Source organism: Metopolophium dirhodum, chromosome 1 (assembly GCF_019925205.1).
Source record: "Metopolophium dirhodum isolate CAU chromosome 1, ASM1992520v1, whole genome shotgun sequence".
NCBI classification, from domain to species: Eukaryota; Metazoa; Arthropoda; class Insecta; order Hemiptera; family Aphididae; genus Metopolophium; species Metopolophium dirhodum.
Window position 1 is genome coordinate 63501241 of NC_083560.1, and position 26615 is coordinate 63527855.

The window sequence follows — 26615 nt, forward strand, 5'->3', positions numbered from 1 at the left end:
AAATACCCTAGAAAATATTAAATTTATGTTATTAGATAGTTATGAATGGAAAGTTATGGAAAGTAAAACCCATTCACTAGAATTTATATATGTATTCTGTAATTTTTTTCAGACCGTGTTATTTTTTCAAAACGTAGTAATTTACGCATAAATTGATTTTATACGTTTATACGTTTTACGTTGGCTCTGGGACTTTATATAAGAATAGCAAATGACAAAATAAATTTTCTTGTAATATTTAGGTAGGACCTAGTAGACCTACCTATAACAATTAAATTGTGAAAATTATGAAATTGTTAATTTTTAGTAATATAACAAATAAATAAATACTTTTTAAAAACAGAGAAACAAGAGAAACAAATAGAATATTTGATAAAATAACAATTTAATTTTCTGCCATATAAAACTTATATTATTAAAATTATTTCTATTCAATTTCTGTAAGTATAACATATTTTATGACAATTTAATTTTAATTATTATTTTTTTATTGCATTATTATATTATATATTGGTAGATAATTTGTTTTTGTAAAATGTTATTATTATACATGTTTTAAGAATACGTGATACGACTAATACGTACTATTATTTTTTTTTCAATTTTGTCCAATTAATTTTATCATTACAATAAATGTGTATCCCTGCTATGTGGTAATAATTATGAAGTGTTTCAATATTGATCTCTTGAATTTGATAATTTGAACATAATACTAGAAAATACATAAGGATCATATGATCATACTTTAAAAAAAAATCTTTTAGTGTAAATATAATAGTATAGGCAAAAATGACTTATACAGGTATTTACCAAATATTTATTTAACTAAAAATATTACGAGTAGCAAGTACAAATCAGTACTTTAATGTTTATATTATATATCAATCCTAAATCAATCATCATAATACTTTAAAAAGTACGTAGGTAGTACCTAAGTTTATGTTTATACTTGTTTAGTATTTATATCTATATCAATAAATTCTATAATAATTGAAGAAAAATAAAATAAGATCATTTGAATTTGTCTTTGTTTTAATTTTAAATTTTGACGCCCATTTTTAAAATATTTGACAAAATTTCAAATAATCTTGCATTTTATTTATTAATATTGGTATGTCATATTTAGTGTTCCTAAATGTGTTGATTGCATACTCGACAAATACATATAAATTGTACGAATAAATTCGATAGTAAAGTGAGTGATTTCACTGCAGGTTTAGGTATGTATGTAAAATTGTATTTTCCCTAAGAAATATAATTTATATATAATTTAGCATTTAATAGAGACTCCATATATTGTTATAATTGCCTCTGTAATAGCCAATCACGGTAGTTAGTACGGCACTTTATGAATCAAATCCAACATTTTTAAAATACGAGTTTCAAAAAATCGTATCCTTGATGTAAAAAGTTGTCGACGACAGTGGAAAGAGATAATTGAACTGACATGCATGCAAATAAACTGAAGACTTTAAAGAAAATTAATGAATGATACCGAACCCGTAACTTTGGAAAACCCGTATAAATTATTTATTATTTTCAACAGACTCCTAAATTCAAGACAGGATAAATAATAAAAAGAATCCATCAAGACTCGTATAATAAAGACATTTGTCTGAATGTACCAAACATGTCATATTTTGTAAAGTGTTGTTAGTTTGGTTTTGCAAATAATGCTATATAAAAGTGTAAAAATACTACCAAGGATATATTATTATTATGATCAAACGTAATTTCAAGATGATTTAATACTCACACCATACGTAGCTATTATAATATAGAAAAGTTTCAAAACGTTTGATCACACATTTAATATTAATATTATTAGAAATAATTTTTAAAAAAAATAGTTGGAAATTTTTATTAATTTCATCGAGTTGAAAATCATTTATGATAAATGACACATAACGCATAACATAAAATCAATATCATATAGATAACTCGCATTTAAAAATATTATTTTTACATAGTATAATATTCCAAAACTTCTGGATTTCAAAATTGAACCGTTTTAATCATAATAAATCATTTATATCTTACAATTAATTATTTTTACACATTTGCAATACACCTACAACATATGGCGGATAACTCGTGTGCATATACGCAAACCCGATAGGTACATATCATTTAATTCCCATAATACAGGTGTAGGTAAATTATTTTTAATCCCATAAAAATCCATCGCAATCGGTTGGATAGAAACTAATAAAGTTTTGTGTTTACATTAGATGGGCTTAAGAATGTTGACCTTTATAAAATATTGTGTTAACTTAAAATTTCTAATAAACTAGGGATATAAAACAATGATCATTTTGTGACAATATTTACTCGATCGAACGTTTAATATTCCAGGTTATGTTATCCAAAAAGTTTTTCCAAAGAAAAACTAATAAACGACCATGTAGTACGCAGGTACTTATCATTTTATAGACTGTATATAACAATATATTTTCCCGACATGCCCACAATAGCAAGTATGTGAACATTACAAAGATGTTTATCATTATTATATTATCCTTTGCGAAAAATGTTCATCATTATTTATTTATTTTTGTAATTTATTATTTCGTTGTTAAATAATCGTGATACGCAAGAGTAACTCATGTTTTAATCAAAAAATATTTTTTATGAATTTAATTGTAATTTTTTTACAAGGATTGATTAAAAATAATGTATTAAAATATAATTTGTTTTATAAATTTGTAAAAACGCAAATAAATAAAACAAAATTGCCAGAAATTATTGCTTTTTTGCAGTCTGGGAAAATTGTATACTTACAACAATATTTAACGTTTTAGTTCATTTTTTATAGCTTTTTGTCCGTTAAATAAAATTAAACCTTTTTAATAACAAGAATTTATATCCTGCTCGTTTGTAGTATACTAAGAAAAACATATATTAGCTCTTTTTTCTAACCTTTTTGAAACGTTTTAATCCATTATTCACACACGACTAAGACAATTTTTTTTTGATACCACACATTCCAGACAATCGTCTGATTTTTAAAATTCTATTGCACGCGTTGGCTGAAAGAAAAAACAACGTAATAACAAAACATTATTCATCGTTATTATAAATAAATAAACTTTTTTTAAATTTATAGATTTGTTATTTAATGCAACAATTTATTTAACTTAGCAAAACATATTTTTAAATAAAAATTTGACATTTAAAATGTCTATATAATCGTTTTTGATTTATTTCTTATTATTATTATTTTTTTTTTTTATAAATGTATGTAATTGTATCAAAAATGATTTTTTTAACTACTTATTCAACAAATGTTATTATCTACACTCAATCCTTGATTTTAATATTTTAATTAGCTTCGGTTCTAAAATTATATTCAAAAACTGTGTTTTTAAATTAATCTAAATTTCTCTATAAAATAAACTGTAAATTATTTGATTGGATTTTGTTTGTGACTAAATCAAAGTCCTAAAAGTGTCGTTTGGTTGTTTGGGCTTTTATATTTTATTCTATGGTCAAATTTTAATGGACTTTGTAGTTGGTTTGGTATTATACTATTATGCTGATGTGTGGCCAGTGCTAAAGTATCTGCAGTTGTATTGCGAATGATCTATAAAATACACAATTCGAATTTGATTTGAAGGGATGCCAGAATATTGTTTATTCTAATGTGAGCAGAAAGGATTTCACTCTGTATCTTTGACATTATACTATAACATAATTACTGAATTTAATTAATGAAAAGTATATATTTTGTAGTCTGTACCATATAAGTGTATATGAAATTAAATATTTAACACAATGTTTAACATGAAATAATCTAATTAATTTCCATGATGTTACTTTTTTGGTATGCGCGAATAACTAAATGATATTTTAAACATACGATTATATAGATGTGTAAGCTAGATAATAAAACGTATTTTCCCTTATCAAACATTTTTTTTAAATACTTACTGTCATAATTGTATTGTTTTATTTACAGTAATATTGTTTCAGAATTTGTTTGAATTTATTTATTTTGACTTTGCAGTATATTTTACAATATAAACTTTGATATTTCAGTGAATGATTATAGTGTTGTACAAAATGAGAATAAATTATTCGTTGATTTAAGTTCACGCATATTAGATGCATCTAGTAGGTCATACCGGTGATCTTTGATTACTATTTCGATCTTAAGTCAAAAGCAGAATACATTATTTAAAAATTCTTCAAACATTAAAATACCTCGGTTGTCCATAGGTCAACTTCGCTATCATGCTATCCTGCAGCAGTCTACCGAGTGGCGAAATTAAATATTTTACAAAAGAACTTTGTTATGATTATATTGTGAACGTAAGTAATGATATCGAGATAATCAAAAACGTTACAATTCAAATAAATTATCAAATCTAAATTTCTGATTTGATACATTCCTAGAACAACAAAAGGATTATTAAGACTTTTTTAGCTCAATGATTTAAAACAACGAATTTCATAAAATGTTATTTTTACACCACCGAAACGTTAAAATGTTTGTTAATACCCAATATGGGTACACGTTTAGCTCAAAGATTCATTAATAGTGTTGGAGTGCAAAATTATTTTATAGACGTATTACGGAGAATAATAAAGACGACTTACTCGATTAGTGTATAGCAATTTAGTTCGTCATTGTTACGATCAAATTGAATGACAATGATTTTGGAGACATGTATCACACCGTATACTAATAGCTGAGTATCTCCTCTACCTACATGCACCAAAATACGAAATTATCTCGTCTACTGTAACAACTCTACAAGATTGCATTTATAACTTAATCGTGGAAACGTATTACCATTCGGTTTTGACAAACGTTACTTTTTTTTCCGGCTTCTGCCACGTGTATAAGATAATAGGTATACGTCCAATTTACCTAACAAATTAAGAGTGCAATTCAAGACATCGGCACAGATAATGGATATTTCTCCGTATAATCACTGCCAGTGTTGGGATTAGATAAGTACTTTTTTATCTAGATAAAGATAAAGATAACAGGACAAAAATGTATCTAGATAAAGATAAAAGATAACACAATTCAAATTTATCTAGATAAAGATAAAAGATAAATACATTTTTATCTAGATAAAAAAAAGATAATTTTTTTTAACACATTGAAATCAAAAACATTTTAAGACTACACCTTTGATACTACTTAGTACTTCAATATTATATAAACACCAGCTATATGTTTAAATTAATGTTAGCAGTAGACATTATATATTATTAATCAATAACTAAGGTATAACTGAAAAAACATTTTTAATATTAAGTATAAATATCAAGAAAAAACTACCTTTTTTACACGACTCGTCACTGTCAATTTTAATTAGTATAAACATTCACAATAGTTTTAGTATATATATACATTTTTTTAATAAATAAAAAGTTATTGTTACCAGGTTAGGTTAGGTACTAATACCATGTATACTATGTACATTGCATAAGTATTTACTATACAATAAATAAAAGAATATTTATTTTATGTTATGCTCATGACATAATGATATAATTATATAATAAAATTATAAATATAATATTAATAACATTAAAGATACAACAAAGATTAATATACTATATTTTATTACATCAATATATTATTTATTCAAACACCTACAACACAACAACATTTCAAATGTTTTGTCAGTAAGACGGTTTCTTCTTGGAGTCAATATTTGGGAACCGCTGCTAAACAATCTTTCTACCGGTGCGGATGATGGTAGGGTTGTATTGTATTTGAGGAAAACTTTTTTAACAATGGGTAACATATCTAAAATATTTAAATCTTTTTTTTTTGTATCAAAATAAGAAAGCGCTTGTACACTTGCTAGATTTGTACTTTTAGCATTACTTTTTAATTTTAAAGGTCTAACATCTTGAACAGAGCCATCTCCACTAAGAATGTCATAAAACTCATGGTCACTACAATCACTATCATCAGATTCATTACTCATATCAAAATTATTTTCAGTTATATTTAATACATTACATTCTGACAAAAATAATTTTTTGCACATTTCTAAATGCCTTGCTGGTACCCACCCAAGTTTGAATTTTGGGAGACTAATAGCCGATAAAATAAATGGTTTGCTTTTAGAAAGCTCTAAATCAAACAAATAATTGAATCTTTTTTCAAGACTAAGAACAACGCGCTCTTAAAGCTATATCCACTCTAATCAATTTTTTAAATAACAGTAATTACTATTTATAGATTTTTGAACCCAACTGTTGTGGATAAGTTTGATAAATGACAAAATGTGCAGAATTCCGGGTAAACAATGTACCTACACTGTTACAAATATAATGTAATGTGCTTACTTATTAGTTATTAGTTTATTACTGATAAAATAATAATTACGTAAAGTCCGTAAAGATTTATAATAATATCAACATGGCTTCGATTACATAAAATACTAATCATACCCAAACCCAATTAAAAATTCAAGACCCATGTCCCATTGCAGTTGGTTGCCGCAGTTGACCCGCATCGGTACAATACTCGTCGGGACTAGGAAAACACAATTAAATAGGTGGTATATAGCTCTTACTCTTCCTAAAAATAACTTATAAGACAGTAATCATTTACTTTTTACGAGTCACCAATACAAGATAACAATGCAATGTAGGTATATTTAAGTACCGTTTCCGGGCCCCTAACGAAAATATCAATAATAAAATATAATACCTACCTAATAAACAATATTATTATGAACATAATTTTTTTTTACTGAGATGACTCGACAATTCAAATTTAAAGTATTGGGTTATTATCAAAAAAATAAATTGACCATCAAAATGAGTATTTTAATTTTTTGTATAGAGATGAATTTATCTAGATAAATTTATCTAGATGGATAAATTATTTATCTTAGATAATTATTTAGATAAAATGCAACTATTTATCTAGATAAGATAAAAGATAACTAAATAATTATCTAGATAAATTTATCTAGATAAGTCTCAACACTGATCACTGCGCACAATGTCAAACGGTGATTTTCGATTTGACATGATATTCTAATTCGTTGAGCGTATTCAGATACCTCTTTGAATTTCAAACCTTTTCCCAAAAATTATACACGAAATACCTACCGGATTTTAAATCAATAACAAACCTTACGAGACAAATACAATGCTAAATGAATACCCATAATACTGTCAAATATATTATTTACCATAATATCATGATATACCTTTTTATGTAATCATTCTTACTCTTAAATGTAATTTAAAATATTATAGTGTTATTTTAGATGGTTAGGTACGTCTAATGGCATACGCAACGAACAGTGTAGTTATTAATCTGGACGAGCTTAATAATGCGCAACAACACAATACATATATATTATACAATACAGTTTCTGACCACTGCCACGAAGTGAAGTGCATTTACCGTAAATTAAGTGGGGATATGATTTCTTATTCCATAAACTATACATTTTTTTTTTAATTCAATGACAGTAATGATTTTTTGTTTTATAATTTTGCACAACATTTCATGGACATAGAAAAATGAATTTACCAAAGTGTATTTGTTTTTATTAGTTGAGATGATTGGAAAAAAAACAATTATAATTGTATTAATTATTTATTTTATGTTATATATTTTAATAATTATTAGTTTAATATTGTACGTCTGTAAACATATAATTACACATACTTTTCTCCTACTTCATAATATTATGTGTCTCTTTATATTATATTATTTTTTAAAAACGTGAGCATTGAATATACCTTTAGGATTTAATGATATACTACGAGCACAACGTTTCCGGCATAGCACTTGGGATGCACTTGCGTGAAATATACGAGTTTCCATCGTCGGTTTTCCAATACAAAAAAAAAATCCTATAAAATGTATAATATATTAAAAAAAAAAATAATAATAATAAAATAGAAATTGATTCTTTTGTCCCTAGGAAAATGAAGAAAAACTGTGCGCAAGTGCGAATAGGACTATATACAATATTATATATTCTATGATTGGGGTTGAAAAAAATGTATATATATATAAAGTGGGACCCTTTGCTATAAATTCGTTTTCCGTACTGTGCGTAAAACATCGAAAGCGCACTCTGTTTTTATTTTTATTTTTATTTTTTTTGTTTAAAGACCGCGAGTGGCCCTCTACCCGTATAGTACGTACACTACACGTTTTTCTCTTTCTTTTTATTTCCACTGAAACAAAGACATAAGATTTATTTACCAACTTTCGTTTCATTTCCCATGGCTGTATATATTGTTGTTCCTCGCTCAATGGTATTTACGTCTAACGTGCGTGTGCAGCTCCAAAAATGTCGCGTGCCTAAGATTCCGTAGCATGGACGTCTAGACGAGATTGTTTTGAAGTCTTATCGTTACCGGATATTTTATTTGAAACTAGTCTTACCACCGTAAACGAAAAAAAACCAAAAAACCCACGTGAAAAATAAATGTAAAAACAATACCAATACATATTCACCGATAGATGAGTAATAGTTCTTGTTTAATTATAATATACAATCGGTGTCTCCGCAGATTTATTTAATACGTCACTAAGCCTATACTTAAATTTGCATTGTACGCACTTAATAGTAAATATGCCACATCTTGCTTGAAATTATGACAGCTTAAATACTTTTACTGTTTTCTTAACAAAATATATTTTTCTTGACCATTATTGATTACCGTATTCTATCACTCAGTTTATATCAATAAATATTGTATACTAGATTATTCAGAAAATATACGTAGTGAAAAGTTTGTATTTAAAATTAAAAAATATATAAAAAGAGGTCTAATGATGGTAAAACGGTCAGAATTGATTTAACACTTTTAAAAAAAAAGGTATTTCTAAGGGTTTCAACAACATTTTACTAAAATATTATAATTTCAGTACCACAACAAACAGACAAATAAAAAAAAAATAATATTTTTTTATAAAATATGTAATATACAAATACATGTGTACAATTATAAATATAATATAATAATATCATTTAAAGATGATTAATTACAGACAATGTAAAACAATGAACAACTATTTATTTTTGTGAAATATAAACTCATTAAGACGGTAATCGTGTTACTAAATTTAGATTTTTTTAATATTTTAACAATTCAGATCTAATTTTTAAAAAATTGTATCTCTCTACTTTTCAGATTTTAATAATAATGTAGAAATACATTAGACAAATTAAAAGTATTTGACTTCCAGCCAAAAATTAAAACCTCATCATTGTTGTATCCTTATGTAATATATTATGTTTTTTGCGTAGATGACTTTTTCGAAGAATGCATTTCGTAAAACTAAATAAACATTTCCTATTCTCATTTAGATCTCAATAATTAAAAAGTATAACTTTGAAATATAGTTACCTAAGTCATTTTTGAATAATTGTTATCGGAACCTTTTATGTGACGACTTATGGAGCTTTAGAAAATGTAAAGTTACTAAAAATCTATTATTGCATTATAATATAAACGAATTTTATTCATACCAACTTTTCATTGTCTAATCGCTTGAAAACTCACAGTTAATTTTTGCTTTAACAAATAATAATCTAGATACTCTTAAATAAAATATAATTTTAATAGTAAATAGACTTTTTTTGTATTATATTTAGAAACATATTAGCTTGAAAGTCTTATATTCTTATACATTAAATTTGAATTAATTAAATATTATGATAAGTTTTGAACAAATAATGGTATTATTTTATTTATTTTTATAATATAACCAAACAAAAAACTATATTAAATTCCTTTAAAATAAATTGTTGTAATAAAAGTTCCTAGGAACAATTTATTATAAGTATGATGCAAAATAAATCCATTCATTTTTTTATATTGACTCCAATAGTTATGTTAATATGAAATCTGTAATTTAGAATTTCTATTTTGAATTTAAAACTTTCGGACTGAATTTAAAATATATTATTTCTGATGCTATTGATTCTTTTGTGCAATATGAAAATGTTTTAATTATTTTTAACTAAATATAATTGTTAAATGTTTTAAATTACGATAAATGAAGTGATATTATAACTCTACCTCCTTGTTTCAAAAGTTATTCACATTCAATAAATCTATTTTCGACAACTAATATATCTTAAGCTTTAAGCCTTTAATCGATAATGCATATAAAATGCATTTTACCAGGTATTTTTCTATATGCATTGGATAATGGATAGTTTATATTTATTGATTGGATAAATTTAATTAAATAAACAATATAGGTACTATAACATTATTTAGGCATTATATTAATAATAGATTTACTAAAACAGCTAATACTGTAAAGAAAAACAGAAATTATAGTAGATTACAAATATTGTATTACTACCAATAACTTGTCCAATAAGATCGAAATCATCGTATAATATTATTTAATCTCTTGAGGGAAATAAAATGTGATATTAAACAAATAAGAAAAAAAAAATTAAAAACATGGAAATTGTTTTTCAAATAAACGTATACATACTATTGATTATACTATGAAAGTACATCGATGTTTCATAAGGAGAAGGTAATTCTTTCCTAAATTTCTTAAGATCTAAAAACCATTAGTTTTTTTGAAACCATTAATATTTTAATTAATTGAAAGAATGCAGAAACGCAGTTTTCTAATAACCGGATTAAAAAGTTCTCAAATTTTGAAACTGTTTTCCATACTTATTTCAAATCATATCACGTCATACTAAATTTAAATCAAAATTATCAGATGATATAGAAAATTAATAAATGGTAAAAACATAATTTTTACTTTTAGTAATATGTCATTAGAGTATGGACAGAAAAATAGATAAGTTATCACAGAAATTGGAGTAACTTGGTTAGTTTATATCAAACTTATTTTTTACTTTTATATTTTATTTCATTTAAAATAAAATTGATTTTATCGCAATTTTATACGCGATTCACTAGGTATCATATATAAACGTCCGTGAGTGTTCAAAGATGTTTGTATACGATAATAATAACCACGTCTTGTCATTTGATTTACAACCATCGTTATAATCTCTATGGTGCGCTTAACCTCTTTTCTTCAATTTAGAAAATATATTGACTGTTTACGCATGCAGACAACATATTTGTGACTTGGTGGACCTTAAATTATGTACCTTCGGACTAAATTCTACGGATGAAAATGTCCCACAAACGTCAGGGAATAGCTTATTATTATACGCTTCGCAGTAGTCCATGCCAAACGCAATATTGTGCGGTCTTTAACATATTCGTTTTTCACGTCCCGAATATTGTTATTCTTTAGAAACAAAATGTCAATATTTTTCACTATACGCGTCATGTTACGTAAACCGAAAAAATTAATTTTTGTCTATGTTCGTCATATATAGTGAGTATGAAACGTCTAAAGTCGTTAAAATATTAGTAAAGTTTATAATATGAATTATAAAAAAATAAATGTAAGCATTATGGTATGCATTGTCTAATAATCACATTATGGGCTTATGATTACAATAATTAACGCGTTATAATATTATCAGCTATTCGATTAAATAACACATTTAATAATGTAATTAAAAAAACAATGCAACTATAAAAAACAAGTTAGTGTGACAATAATGAGAGTAAAACACATTTTCACGGAATGCAGATTCTATGAAGATGCAACACTTTAACACAAAATCAACCCAAATAGATTATATGAATCCATAGAACCAGACATATCAAGCAACCTTAACCCTTCCTCAAAGAAACCGCGCTGGACAATTAAATTTAGAAATAATATTTTTTAAATATATTTAAAAAAAAAAATATGTTATCTAATGTTATTATAATATTATAATAAACTTTGTATAATAATTTGTAAAAACTAATGGACTTAGCTGCTGAAGTTTTAGATCACTAAAAAAGAAAAACAAGTTAGTGCACAATAATTATATTTTTTATTAAATATTCTGATGGAACTTCTTAATTCTTATATTAATAATGTTTATCTCTACTGTGCGTCAGGTAGAATTAACAGAAGGTTAAGAAAAAAACTGAAAGAAATTGCAATAAATTCTTTCACGATATAATTGTGCACTAGATATATTTCATGGTTTTTCCAACATCACAATATTAAAAGTTTACAATTGTATTATGGAACGGTGTACAATCAATTTCCAAACGAATGATACACGATATAGACTTTTCATGTTCATACCTATATTGTACCGAAAACTATTTTCCGATAACTCAAAACCATATTATATGATTTTGAAATCGATAGCTTCCTTGAAATCCCTCTCAGAATCAAATTACTGCACGTCGGAAAATGAACTTGAAATATATTTTGACGAGAAAAACTTTGTGAAAGAATCGTAATAAAAATGTTTTAATGGACAGTATTTTCTTGTGATACATAAGCTAATACCTTTATGTAACCGGAAATACTGGAAATCGTAATGAAATAATATTGTTGTAACTACATATTATATTTCCGTGAATTATTGCAAGTTATACACGTTCGAGAACAAAAGGCATATTATATATTTTATCATGTCAATCTATTTCCACTTCGTTTTTAACAATGTGTAGGTGCATATTATAATATATACGCACAAACAGTTCACGGTGCAGTATGGTGAATCGAAAAAAATAAAATAAGAATAAGACTTCAGTGAATCGATACGAGACAATGCGTACACAGACGCAATAATATAGTATGTGAATTGAATAGGTAAGACGTGCTAGTTGCGAAGAAAATTCTGCAAAAAACAATAATGTACCACCTACCTAGGTACAAGTGGTACAACAATATAATAACACCAAGGAATCATGTTTTATATTCCAGACGAGTTATAGTTGTTTTTCAGAATACCATTATACGTCAAAATTCGATTAAGACTGAAATTTTTGAATTGTAAACGAAAATAATTACTTTTGTCATTTTTATAAGAAATAATAATTATTTAAATTGTGTTATTTATTTTCAGCAAAGGCAAACATTTTTTTAACTCCAACAATAAAGATAAAAGATTTTGAATAAAAAAAAAACACAATGAATTATATTCGCAGAACAACTTAAATTTTTAAAATAATGGAACTTCAATAATAAAATCAATTTAATTTAAGCCTTGAGAACGGAAGAGGGTAAAATATGAGTTTTATTTCTTTTCCCATTTATTAAATAACGAACTTAATCCCGACTGACAGAATCGGGGATGGAATATTATACTACAAGTCGATCGCGATGGAGACGCGTGAATGTAACTAAGACGTACATCATATTGTTATATCTGTAGAGACTACAGTCAAAAATACTCAAGTTGCGATATTAAAATTCTTTAGAATTTCCCGATCTGATTACATGGGACGCGTTAATATTATAAAGTTATTATGTACCTTCATAATAGGTACCCGTGCATTTTTACAGGAATTATCATCGTGGATTGTGCAAGTGTTTTTAAAAGAGTTCAATTTTTGGGGCACTGAAACAACGACCTTGGTATACGAATATACAGTTTAATATTTTATTTGTTATATATTTTACTATAACTATTTTAATATTATAATGATCGCTGTAAGCATTTAGTAGATAGGCACTGTAAATCTGTTTTTACTTTCTTGATTTTTAATCAAGGAAGTATGTTAATTGAAATGAAAAAAGTCTGAATTTTGAAAACTTTGAGAATTTGTGTTAAATAGGAAAATAATAAAAATATAACTCAGCAATGATGAGTAGGTGGGTAATTTATCTAGCTTTAATATTAAATATTAATTCGAGAGATTTAATGTCACAGCCAAGCGGTATAACCACTTGAATCCATGAAAACGTCGGAGTGAACAGTCCCAAAATTTCTATTTTTTAACATTTCTCCTAAACTATGATAGCTAGAAAGTTGGTTGATAATTCATTAAAAATGGATTATTAAGTAGATACTAAATGTGAAATTAAAATTTTTCATAGATAAAAAAAGAGTTATTTTTTGATAGATTTGTATTTAGAAAGGTAGATTTCCGAAACTGGAGAACGGATTTTGTTGTTTGGAAACTTGTTAGATTTACATTGGCTAGGAGACGTGCAGTGAAGAATTTCAGAACTTTATCTCCAATCGTTAATTCACTACAAAGCTGTAAAGTTGAAAAGCATCAAAAAACGCCAAATAAAATTTGTTTTAATTTTAGATTCTGAGTGAAACGATGAATGTATTGATTTTACAATGATGTGTGTTTTTTTTTTTATTTTTTTTTTATTTTTTTTTAATTTTTTTTAATTTTTTTTTTTATTTTTGTGTCTGTGTACACGATAAGTAGTCGAAATAATGCTTCGATTTTCGACTTCAGTATCTTGTTCGATGGGAAAGTGAATATCGTTGGTGCATTGGGGAGGTCAAAATTTTAATTTCCCAGTAGTTTTCAAAAGCGATGTGAAAAACAAAAGAAAAATTAAGGAAAAACGGGAATTTTTACGCAAAATCGATTTTTAACGAAATCGATTTTGGTTATTGGTGTAACTCTAAAACAAATGACCGTAGATGCATGAAATTTTCACTGGTTGTTTATATTTGCATTTTCTATACACAATACAATTTTGAAAATAATTTGACTTTTTTTGAACTGTTTACGGACATTGTCAGTTTTCAGTTTTTTTAAATTTTTTTTCTATAAATATCAATAAAATTTTATTTGTTGGGTAAAAAAGCTTGAAAATTTAATAGAAGGCTCCTAGGTTATTGTTTCAAAGGCAGATGAAAAAAATTAAAAATCCTTAGTCACAGTTTTTTTTTATACACGTTTAAAGTTCAAATCTTGAAAAAATACGGAAAAATCACGAAAATTTGCAAATTATTTTGAGTTAGAAATTCATAAAAAATTTTCTTTTTAAATCTAAGATTTTAAAATGTAATATAAGATTACTCATAAGTTTGTCTACCTTTATCAAAAAAAAATGTCTAGAAGAAACTTAAATTAAATTTTTATGAGCGTCTGAAATTTATATTTATACAACATTTGATATTTACTCGATTTCTCATGTAACAATTTTCTTATTTTATTGTAATTAAAAAACGAATGACTGTAGATATTTGAAAATTTCACTGAATGTTTATATTAGCATTTTCTATACACTATAAAATGTTGAAAATATTTTGACTCTTTTTGAGCTGTTTACGGACATTGTCAGTTTTCAATTTTTTTAGTTTTTTTTTCTATAAATATCAATAAATTTTTATTTGTTGGGTAAAAAAGCGTGAAAATTTGATATAAGGCTCCTGATATATCGTTCTAATAGCAGTTGAAAAATATTAAAAATACATAGGCACAATTTTTTTTTATAAGCATTTAAAGTTCAAATTTTGACAACATTTATCAAATTTATAATTTATTAATTATTTTGTGGTTAAAAATGTATAAAATGTTTAACTTTTATGGCTAAAGATTGAAAATTTAAAACAAGGCTCCGAGTAAATAGGTTATATATAAATTACTTTATTCACAATAATATCATCAAATATACTTGGTAAAATCATAGGCTGACTGACCGTTTTCGCTCAGAATCGTTTTTCTTATACAATGATATTATATCATTGAATTCAAATTTAACACCATCCATTACAGTGACCCACTTGTAACCTACTGTACAGCAGAGCGACATCCACTTATCCACCTTTTTTTAATGATCTGTAGTGAATTAACTATTAAAGATAAAGTTCTGAAAATCGTCACTGCACTTCTCCTAGCCAATGTGAATCTGACAAGACCCCAAACAACGAAATCCGCTCACTGGTTTATATCTAACTAAATGAAAATGAAAATGATTTTTTATGGGGCTGTTCACACCGACATTTTTCTGGATTCAAATTATTATACCACTTGGGTGTGGCATCAGTTAATACATTTCTAAAAATTAAAAATCAAGAAAGTTTACATGCCGATCCCTGACGTGACAAGCGTTTTTTTTTTATTAAACCAAAAACTGAACAGTTACATGACGGAGTATGAGGAGTGCTGAACTGGGTTACTTTTTATACTGCCGATAATGAAAACTCATTGGATTTTCTCTACCCTATCAAACGTGGAGACGACGATGTTTTGTGTAAATATATGCACCGTAAAGTCGAAAGCACGGTGCAAGCTGCTGTCAGTTTATTTAAAAAAAAAATAAATAAATATACCCACCTAGTCGAACTTTGCTCTCACCATTTTCGTTTGCCAAGGGCGAACTCAGCATAGAAATTATTTGTGTGAAAAGGAAAATCTTTATATAGCCTAATACGTAAGTGTTACTTACAAAATAGCCAATTTATGAAAAATTTTCGAACATGGTTTGAAGAAATTGTAAAAGTTAAGTTCATTACTTTATTAGTTGTATTTTTATTTTGGGGTTTATTTTAAGTTTATGAAATAAAATATTATATAGTGAACTGCTCACTATGTTAGTTAGCAATTAGACACAGTTTTCTATTCAGTTCAATGTAAAAAGTAATTTTTAGGAGAATAGGTATAAAATCGTGAAAAATTAAATTAAATCAAATACAAATAAAATACTAAAAAAACAAAATACACAACAAATAAGTTATAGTTTTAAGAAAAAACTATGGTACAAATCACCTACCTATAACTACTGTGATAACATTTCATATTATATTATTATACAAAAGGGAAAACAATGAAGAAAATCAGGTTTTAGAGAATTTGGATTACTTATGTGTTTGAGTTATTTGTTTTGATTGTATATAGTTATATTTAACTATAAAACAATAAACTATACTGAAGTTATAATCAATGACTCTCAATATATTTTAAATGTTGTTTTGATAATATAATATCTATAATACGGTTCGCATATTATTCCACAAAACTCGGTCCGACGCATAACAATATTATACCGAGTTAATCAGTTTTCTTATTTCCTAATATATCATATTATAAACATAACATTTTAAATGTTCAATACAAGTCAGACCGGTACACGGTTCATTTCACTAGGAACCCACTTTTTGAATTTCCTATCCTCGTTCGTGGTGTCGTTGTTTTTTTTTATGTTATTCATATTTTTGACAAAACAGTTATCCTGTCACGTATACCGATTAGGGAACGACTCGTTTAACGTACCACCTGTGCGTTATCATGCAATATTATGTCTGAGTTTCAGAGATATTCAATAGGATACTTATTGGCGTGAAACGAAAAGAAATTTGTTTACAGTTGCCTACATAATAATATACCTACATTATTATAATAATATGTACCTGGACGAGCCATGTGCGATAGCGCCGTAGTGAACACTTCCCTATCAATTTATTCAAAAGATTGAACTCGTTTCAGTCTATAGTCTCTGGATGTGTTTGTTTAATATTATACGACTGACCTACATACTTTATGAGTAATGATATTACATATCAAACGTGTAACGCACCTTTAACATATGCTTCATTGTATATATTTTATAATATAACCTATACATATCTATATAATAATACCACCTAGCATATTTTATTCTAAAAATATTATCGTACTGATCCAAAATTCGTGGAACAAAAAACGAGAAAATTTCATCGGAATCGAGTGATATCATTTTTGTATGGATATATGTATATATAATATATTATATCAATAATTGAGAACGTCTGTCTATATATCATAGTTATACGATATTGTATCGTGGACCAGGAGATAGGTAGGTATCTACAACTCTTCTCTTGATTAAAACGTGAATTCATCTTTAAAATATTGTATTTTCTATACGTTTTGAAAGGGAAAATGTATTATTAATACAAGCGATTTTATTTTCAGAAACATTACTCATATTTTCGCTTGTGTCATATACCTCAAGAAGAATTTTTTACGTAAACCAAGTCATCAAAGGAAATATTATTTTCTGAACGTTTTTATTTCTCCTTACGAAATTTCATATTCTATTAGTAATATTTATCGTAAATTAATATTATATAAATATGAAAGATCTAAATGTTAGAAAATATTATTTTATGTTCTGAAACATTTTGGTTTATTTAAGTGATTGTATCATGTATACACGATAAAACATACTAGGTATAATAATATAATCAATTAAATTCTGTGCGATTTACAATATAATATTAGGCTTTGGAATAATAATTTAAGTATCAACAAAATATAATATAGTAAGTTGATAACGATTCATGTATATACCTAATTGACATTCAACTCCTATACTAACCTAGAATTTCTAAAAAAAATTATTTTCATTTTTATCTTACTTCATAGTTTTTGGTAAAATCCGAAGTGATTTCAGTACTTATAATATATTGGTTCAACATACAGTTTCTCGGCTTTCTAAGTATTGTGTTCGAAGATAATAGTTTTCTTTTTCACGTTAGCCGATGGAGCATCAAATATAGAATCTGGATCTATAACTCGGGTTTCAGGACAATAATCGACCCATTTCATAGAGTTAGAGTTTTCTTTTCCCACTAAAGTTTTAGAACAAAATCGAAATCTTCCGGCATGGACGTATAGTGGTGGGTCAGAAATTCGTTGACTGTAGTTTGTGAATTAAACTTAATTACGGCAATCTATATATTGAACGACTATATTAAAAAGTGTGTTAGTATAATATATGAGCCATATCAGCTTGAAGTATACTTTTTCTTTTTTCAATACAATGTATATTGTATAATAAATACCTATTTTGTTGCATTATAAACCTAGAGTGTAAGAATTTCACACGGAAATTGCCACCCGAGACGTAATTTTTAATACCTAAGTTTGTTGTTTTTTTTTGTATATTACCTCACATAATAATAATCCACAGAATATTTCACGTAACACTTTATTTAAAATTTAAAACAATTAAACTATTGTAAAATTATTGCATTAAAGTTTTAAATTTAAAAAATGCAAGTTACAAAATATCAGTCTTAGTAACGTTCTGCATTTGGTTAATAACTAACTTGTGCCATAAATTAAAAAAAAAAATTAACTTGAATTATTGTATATGGGAATATACCAAATTTAAAATGATAATTTATGAGTATTTTATTATTTACCATTTATAATTAATATATTATAAAATATATTATTCAAAATTTGCTCTTAATATACATATTCAATAGATAAAACGAAATTTATAAAGGTTTGTTTCGATAGATATAACAAAATTATTAATTCAAACCAAATAGTATATTATACTAAAATCTCCATTTTTTTCAAAACCCCTGATAGAAGAAAAAGTATGCATTTTATAAATAAACACAGTTATTTTTGTATGTGGATATTAATGAACGTCTTAAAAAACAAAATAATTATTTTATGACACTAAAAAAATCTTCTTTACAAAGCTTAGGTATATGTCATTAAATATTATATCTATAATATTATAACTAATTATATAGATTATAATTTTTTTATTACTTTATACAATTTTGATTCTGAGTGAGTACTATGCTTGAACCTATTCATTTTGCAAATGGATTGTGTGTTTTTTTTTACATTTTTATTTGTATCTGCGTACACGAAAAGTAGTAGACAAGTGGACCGATGTTTTTCAGAGTACCCATGTGCCACTCAAAAAACTCATTTAATAAGTTCTATAAACGGTAAAAGTTTTTGAGAAAATGAGTGTTTGCCATTAAAAGAATTACTTTGCATTGCATATTTTTATATTTACATTTATATATATTTTATTGCACCTACATCTCGTGTATAGTAAATTTTTTCGTGAACAATAGTCATAACATAAATTAATAATATTTGTTTTATTTTATTATTTTAAAACGTGTTGTCCAGTTTGTGTCACTTTTTCTATTATAGAAAGATTGCTCTGAAATATATCCAAGTAAACCCACAGAAAGGAATACATTATTTTATATTTTTCATCTCATCGCACATGAAATTAAAATGGCCGACAATCGAACTTTGTTCAGGTCTTAGACTATTTTAAAAGTGCAGGGGGTAATATAAAATATATCCACGGACCGACGTAACTCTATGCTCGATCGTGGGCGTCATATTGTACGTAATGTACCCAGTGGCGTAAATACATTTTTTTTCTGGGGAGGGGGGGGGAGTTAAAGTATATTTATGATACAAAATATAAGAACTAAACGTCATTTTTATTCTGAATTAGTATTAGTAATAACTAATAAGTGTATTAGTGTACAATAAAATTTCATAAAATGAATCCACTATTGGTTTTCTTAAAATAAAAGTGTAAATACTCGGATAATTTCTATATAAAAAATGTATAACCCTAATCTGGGGGGTGGTAAAACGACCACCCCCCCGCCCGGTAACTTTTCCACTGAATGTACCTACACCTCCGACGACATGATGATGGCAACCGTCGTCGGCTGTCTGATTCACGCGGCGGCGGCGTCGATGTTATCGGACGTTCAATTATACACACGAAACTCATTTTCGAGGATACCGAAACGTTTCAAAGTGTCACCCGCAGAGACATTTCGAGAGTGCGTGTGAAAAACTTGTTGTTGTTGTTGTTATTATTGTTACGACGCGCAAGCGCCATTTAGACCAGAGGAAACACCTCGTCACGGATGAGACGCATTTTCCACGTGGCACTCGATAAAGACCTTTTCGTATTATTGCTGTTTAAATATTATATCATGACATTATTTGAACACCACGTGTATTTCAGTCATATTATATTAGTATTATTATTATTATTATTATTGTGTAAACAGGCCTAACCGAGTGATTTTCTAAACCTACCATATACTAAATAGGTATAATAGTACTAAACGTTAGATCATCGCTGCCGACGTGGGTTGAATCGAAAGGAATTTCAATTTAATTTGCGTGGGTAGCTTCCCCAGACCAATTCGAACTGACATCAGACATTCGCGTAATATTACCAGTATGTGTTTTATACTGAATCCTTACCGTGCGCAAAATGCCTGCATGGTGAACAATCGAACTGTTATTGAAAACCCAAAACCACAATCATTTCGCATTGGATATCGAAGAGACAAGATCAGAATACGTTTAATCAACAATCGAATAATATAGTAGGTAAGTATAAGAACTTGAATTGCAGTTAATGTCCACGAGCGTGCGTTACTTTGACTACACAATTCTCAACAGTAGAAATGTAATCAAAAATCTTTTGATTTCGTTAAATTGACTAAAAATGAAACCAAAATCCGGTCAGAATTTGAATAAATCCATTATTTAAGGAATCAATGGAGGAAAGCATGCTTGGCGAATCACTCTGTATATACAGGAAACGCCACTGTGTCTTTCCTTTTTTTCGTAAGAAATAAAACATTTCACAGGATGACTGTAGTATGGGTGTAATACCATTTAATTTCTCTCCAAAATAGTAACCTGTAAAAACTAATTACAGTTCAATGGTAATTATTATAATTTTGCGTGTTTGCAACTTATTACTAAATAACTTACATCAGATACATCTACTATAAAATATGCTTAAAATGCAGCAATTATTATTTTAAGTTAAAATTGAAATGGAAATCGAGTAATTAGAAAATATTACAAACGTTAGATGTCATAAAATCATATTGATGATTAACTGGGAAAACCCTAACCTAAATCAAAAAGACAAAACAACTATAAATCGACTAAGAATCGTACACACCAGGATAATTCATGGGTTCCTTGTGTCAAACGATATTTGTGTAATACACAGATTACAGTCAAACACATCATCACAGAATGTCATAAGTACCAACCTATATGACCTTCTTAAAACTAACCAACCTTATAGATAAAATATGATTTCAATTGTAACTGTTAAGATAATGAAACATAATGTAAACTTCACAAAAACTGTAAAAAAAACTGTAATTAGTATGTAAGAGATAAACTAATGGCCTTTGCGGCCAAGTTATATTATATAAAGATCAATAACAAAAAAAAAAAAAATCATATTTATGGCAGTCGTAAACAATAACTTAGGTAACAGACCAACTTACTATTCAATAGTTTTACTTGGTACTATACTATAATATTACTATACTCCACGTTCTGATTTTTGATGTTATTTTCCAGGCAGATGTCCACACTATCAATTTATTTATCTACTGAAGTCTAATATCAAAATGTATGGTAAAATATTGTAACATTTTTAAATTTTTATTTAAAAAAACCATCACGTTATTCGTTAAGAAAACAAAAATTGGCATGAAAAAATCATTTATAGTTTAGATATTTAACTAGCAAAACAATATAAAAACAGTAACGTATAAAATAAAATTCTACTTTCTACAATGTGACTTATTTTTTGTAATACTCTAGTTTGTGAATGATTAATATTTGTTAAGTATAATACTATATACAATATATACTCAATGGTATAATGTATATTATTAAGATTCATGTCGCGTAATATTATGTATTAATACATTTGTATTTTGAATATCAACAATATTTTAATTCTATATTTTTATTAAAATAAATTTTTTTTTTTAATAGTTGGGCAGAATAGTTTACAGTGCCTAAAAATTGTCCAATAAATAACGGATACATAAACATTATAATATTAAGTTAAATAATATGTCAATTAAAATTACGCTTCGTGGTATATTAAGACGAACCATTAAATTTACAAATTTAAAACTAATGATAGCATTGCATTAGGTACAAGAATGATCGAATCTGAAATATTATATTATGTATAATGATATCTAAATTTTAAGTTATAGAAAATATTTTATAACGTTTAGAATTCAAAATATCTTGTGTACTTTAAATGTAATATAATATTATTTAATAGATTTTTAATATAACATTTCTGATTAAAGTAGTTATTATAGAGACTATAAAATATAACTTTTATTTTTAAGTATTATTACGTAGTAACTTGCTTGATTAAAATGTTTTTTTTTATATCATTAAAATGTATATACTTACTTAAGCATTTGCAAATAAATTTCATTCTAAAAAAAAAACATACCTTCATGAGGATAGTTTAATAAAATATAATTTTTTATATAATATTATGTATTGTGATATATCCATTAATTTTATGTTCATATCTTCTTCGGGAAACTGTTAGGAAAATATTGCTAAATCTTTTGTGTAGGTACAGAATAGTTTTTTTTTTGTAACATTCAAGTTTAGTTTAAATAAAGAAAACTATTTAGACGATGTGTATAAATTGAAAATAATATCGCATAGGCTTGTTACTGCTTATAAGTCACTTGAAACTAAAAAATGTATCTTTTATAGAGAGTTGATGGTTTTAACTTTTTTTTTCTTTTGTTTGGTTTTCAGAAAGTATTTCGGACCAGAGATCATAAAGTTCGCTGTAAAAGTAAAATGTAAAGTTTTACGTAAAAATAAATTGTTTTCTTCTCGAACGCTTTTCCATAAAAGTTTATTTGAATAATCGGAAGGTAGTTTTCTGGTGTATAACTTTTGAACCTCAACATTTTATGGTTAATGAAAATCTCTTTTTAATGAATCGGTACGAAAAACAGTAAATTAATATTTTTTTGTCTTTTCAACTATAGCATTAATATATATATCTGTTTGTTGCTTCATCATAACTACAACATTTTTAAACGTCCACGTTTCTATTTTATGCCACTAAGACGATTATCATAACAAATATTAACTTTTATCGTGCTTGGAAAATATGTTATACCTTATTAATTATTTCGTTTCTCGCCACAAACGTTATTATCTAGTTTTTTTTTCCTTTCTGAAACTTTGAATTAGTATTTTGCTCTTTCTGCTGTAAATGTTAAATAACCCATTAATTGCCACTTGGGTTTATAATATATTTTTAAATTGTAATTGTTGTAATATGTAATCATTTATATTGTTAAGGGTTGTATTTCATATTGTTAAAGTAAAAAACACATTGTACGTAGGTATAGTTTTTTTTTTTTTTTTTGTTTAGCTTCTATAGATATGTCAGTTGAATTACAACAGTTCAGCAGCACGCTTTTGTTTTACATGTATTCCACAAAGTAAATATTTACCCGTTGTGTACCCTTTATAATACATCACACAATAATTATTAAGTATGACTATTTCGCTCACGTATCTCATCGTACAAACCATTTGATACACGTGTATTATAGTAGGTGGGAATGTGTATTTGTTCCGTTCCGAACACCAAGTTAAACCGCGCTCGATAAACTACTTAATAAATATTGCTGGATAAATTAATAATTCGTTTATGTGATTAAAATATACACCATTCGGACTTTCTACTATACAGCGGTGTACAAGTGAATAATTTAAAAAAAAATCTGACAATTTTATTAATTATATTGATCAACTCCAGCATGAACTACGGCGTGAACACTTTTAAAGGCATATGATAGGTACAATAAGGGGATTTTTTTTTAAATTATTCTCGATAAAAAAAAACTTTTTCCTTAGTAAAAAAGCTTGAACATTTAATGCGAGGTCCCTGATAAGTTTCATTAATGTAATTTCAAAAATATTAAAGATACATAACCACGATTATTTTGTATGTGTATTTAAAGTTCAAATTTTAACAAAATTCATTAAAATGATCGATGATGTAAAGAGCAGTATAGAAAATAGCAGTATAGAAAATGAGCTCCAATTCAATGCAAAATAATTTTTTGGAAGAATTTGAATCGTAAAATATCTTTGAAGGGCGCAAAAGTTCATATTAATTCTACTTTAGTGCCAACATAAGCAATTTAATTTTAAATTCGATTACCGTGAAGACTAAGATGCAATTTTTTGATAAATGTTGCAAATAGGTTAAAATTAGTTGTGAAATGTAAAAATGTATTACACATGATATCAAGATTCATGATGTATACCAAACCTTTGCATACGTGGTGTGCCAAATTAAAGTGTTGAAAATGAGAGAATGGGTTGGATAACATCCAAATGGCAAACATAGGTAGTTTTTAAATTGAGAGTTTGAAACTGATCATACAAATGGTCTACAAATAAAAGTGTGATATTAATAACATTATGTGGGTGGTAAGGTGATATTTTATCATCCCACTCACATTCATTTGTGTATAACTCATTGAGTTTATCAGTTAACATTCATATAGTGACATTATTTATGCAAATATATGCAAATGGTAATAATACAAATATTAGTGCATAATAAAAACTATAGATTACATAGAATTCTATAATATCCTTGTTTTTAATTAAAAATGCAGTTACTTATGTAATTCCGATTTGACTAACAAAATACAAATGTCTGACATCAATATAAACTAGGGATGTAAGTCGTTTGTTCGCATTAAAGTTGTGTCGATCATATTATATGCAATTTTCGACACTCACCGCCAAAAATATAATATTAAGACCTATTGCATATTATGTGCATTGCTTGTCGATCAGATATAAAATTATGCGCAAGTCATATAAACAAAAAATATTAAGTTCGTATAAAATTATAGTATTACCTAGATTTATACAAGAAGAATAGGTCAGTATTTAACCAAAAGTCATCATCGTGTACCTTTGTAAATTAACCCTATTGTACCTACTATACCTACATTAAATGTTTTATTCAAAGGTTTGAAAAAAAAATCGTGTTTCTTTTTATGAGTTTTTATGACCTAGATTTATATAAGAAGAATAGGTCAGTATTTAACCAAAAGTCATCATCGTGTACCTTTGTAAATTAACCCTATTGTACCTACTATACCTACATTAAACGTTTTATTCAAAGGTTTGAACAAAAATTGTGTTTTTTTTATGAGTTTTTATGACAAATAACATGGAATAAACACAGTGATTTCTGTCGTATAATCTATGCAAATATAATATATAATTTATAATATATGTTTTTGTTTAACACTGACAATTGACACAACATTCATAACATTTCATAAAATTCATCCACGCATCATTAATCAATACCTGAGTAGTGAGTTTATGACTGATACACTTTGGTTACGAATCCATTATTGGTATTTATTAGTATTAATAATAAAAATCAATCGTAGCTAAAATTGTGTGTAATTTGACGAAATCCGGTGCATTTAAAGCGGAGCCTGGAACTGAACCTAAAAGAACTGGTTCTGGAACCTAAACCTTTAAAATATTAAGAACCGGAACAGTACTGTAAACTTTTTTTTAATAAATAAAGAGCTGGAATTTATAAATTAAATAGGTTCTTTTTGGTTCAAATATAAAATAATTTTATTTATCATAATTTAATGGTATTATTGTTTTATAAACAATGAATTATCATATGTCATATGATAATATAATGATTATATCTAATATTTCTTATACTATTAATTAAACCCGCATTCCGGATAGGTATTTAAAATTATCATACTTTTTGGTACCTAAATTATCTGGAACCGATACCTTTATTTTTTTTTTATCAAAATACCAGAACAGTTGCTTACTAAATATTTAAATATTGAAAGAGGTGTTGAATGATATTCCTATCTGTATTTATCAGATCACCATAATATGGTTATCGCCTGGACGTGGTTTTCACTCGGCTGGCCGTTAAGCCGGTAACTCCAATACATAGGGGCCGTGCTGGATCGTGAGTGTTGGCATCGTCTACGGACAGACTCGTTTGCTATTCAACTCACATCGTGCAAGCAACGTCTTCTCCACACCAATTCGTGTTATATAATACGTTATTTTTTAAACAAAGTAAATTAACGAATGAATACATTATTGTTTTCATACGGTCACCCAATCCTCATTTACAACTACCGCGTAGCGGGTGTTGTTACACGGGTGGAATACACGAC

At 26.7% G+C, this 26615-nt stretch overlaps 1 protein-coding gene across 3 annotated transcripts in view; it reads right to left on the bottom strand.

Annotated features, from left to right (window-relative positions):
* LOC132935546 (cell adhesion molecule Dscam2-like) overlaps window positions 1-26615 on the bottom strand; it is a 320534-nt gene that overhangs the window by 97343 nt on the left and 196576 nt on the right. The window lies entirely within an intron of this gene.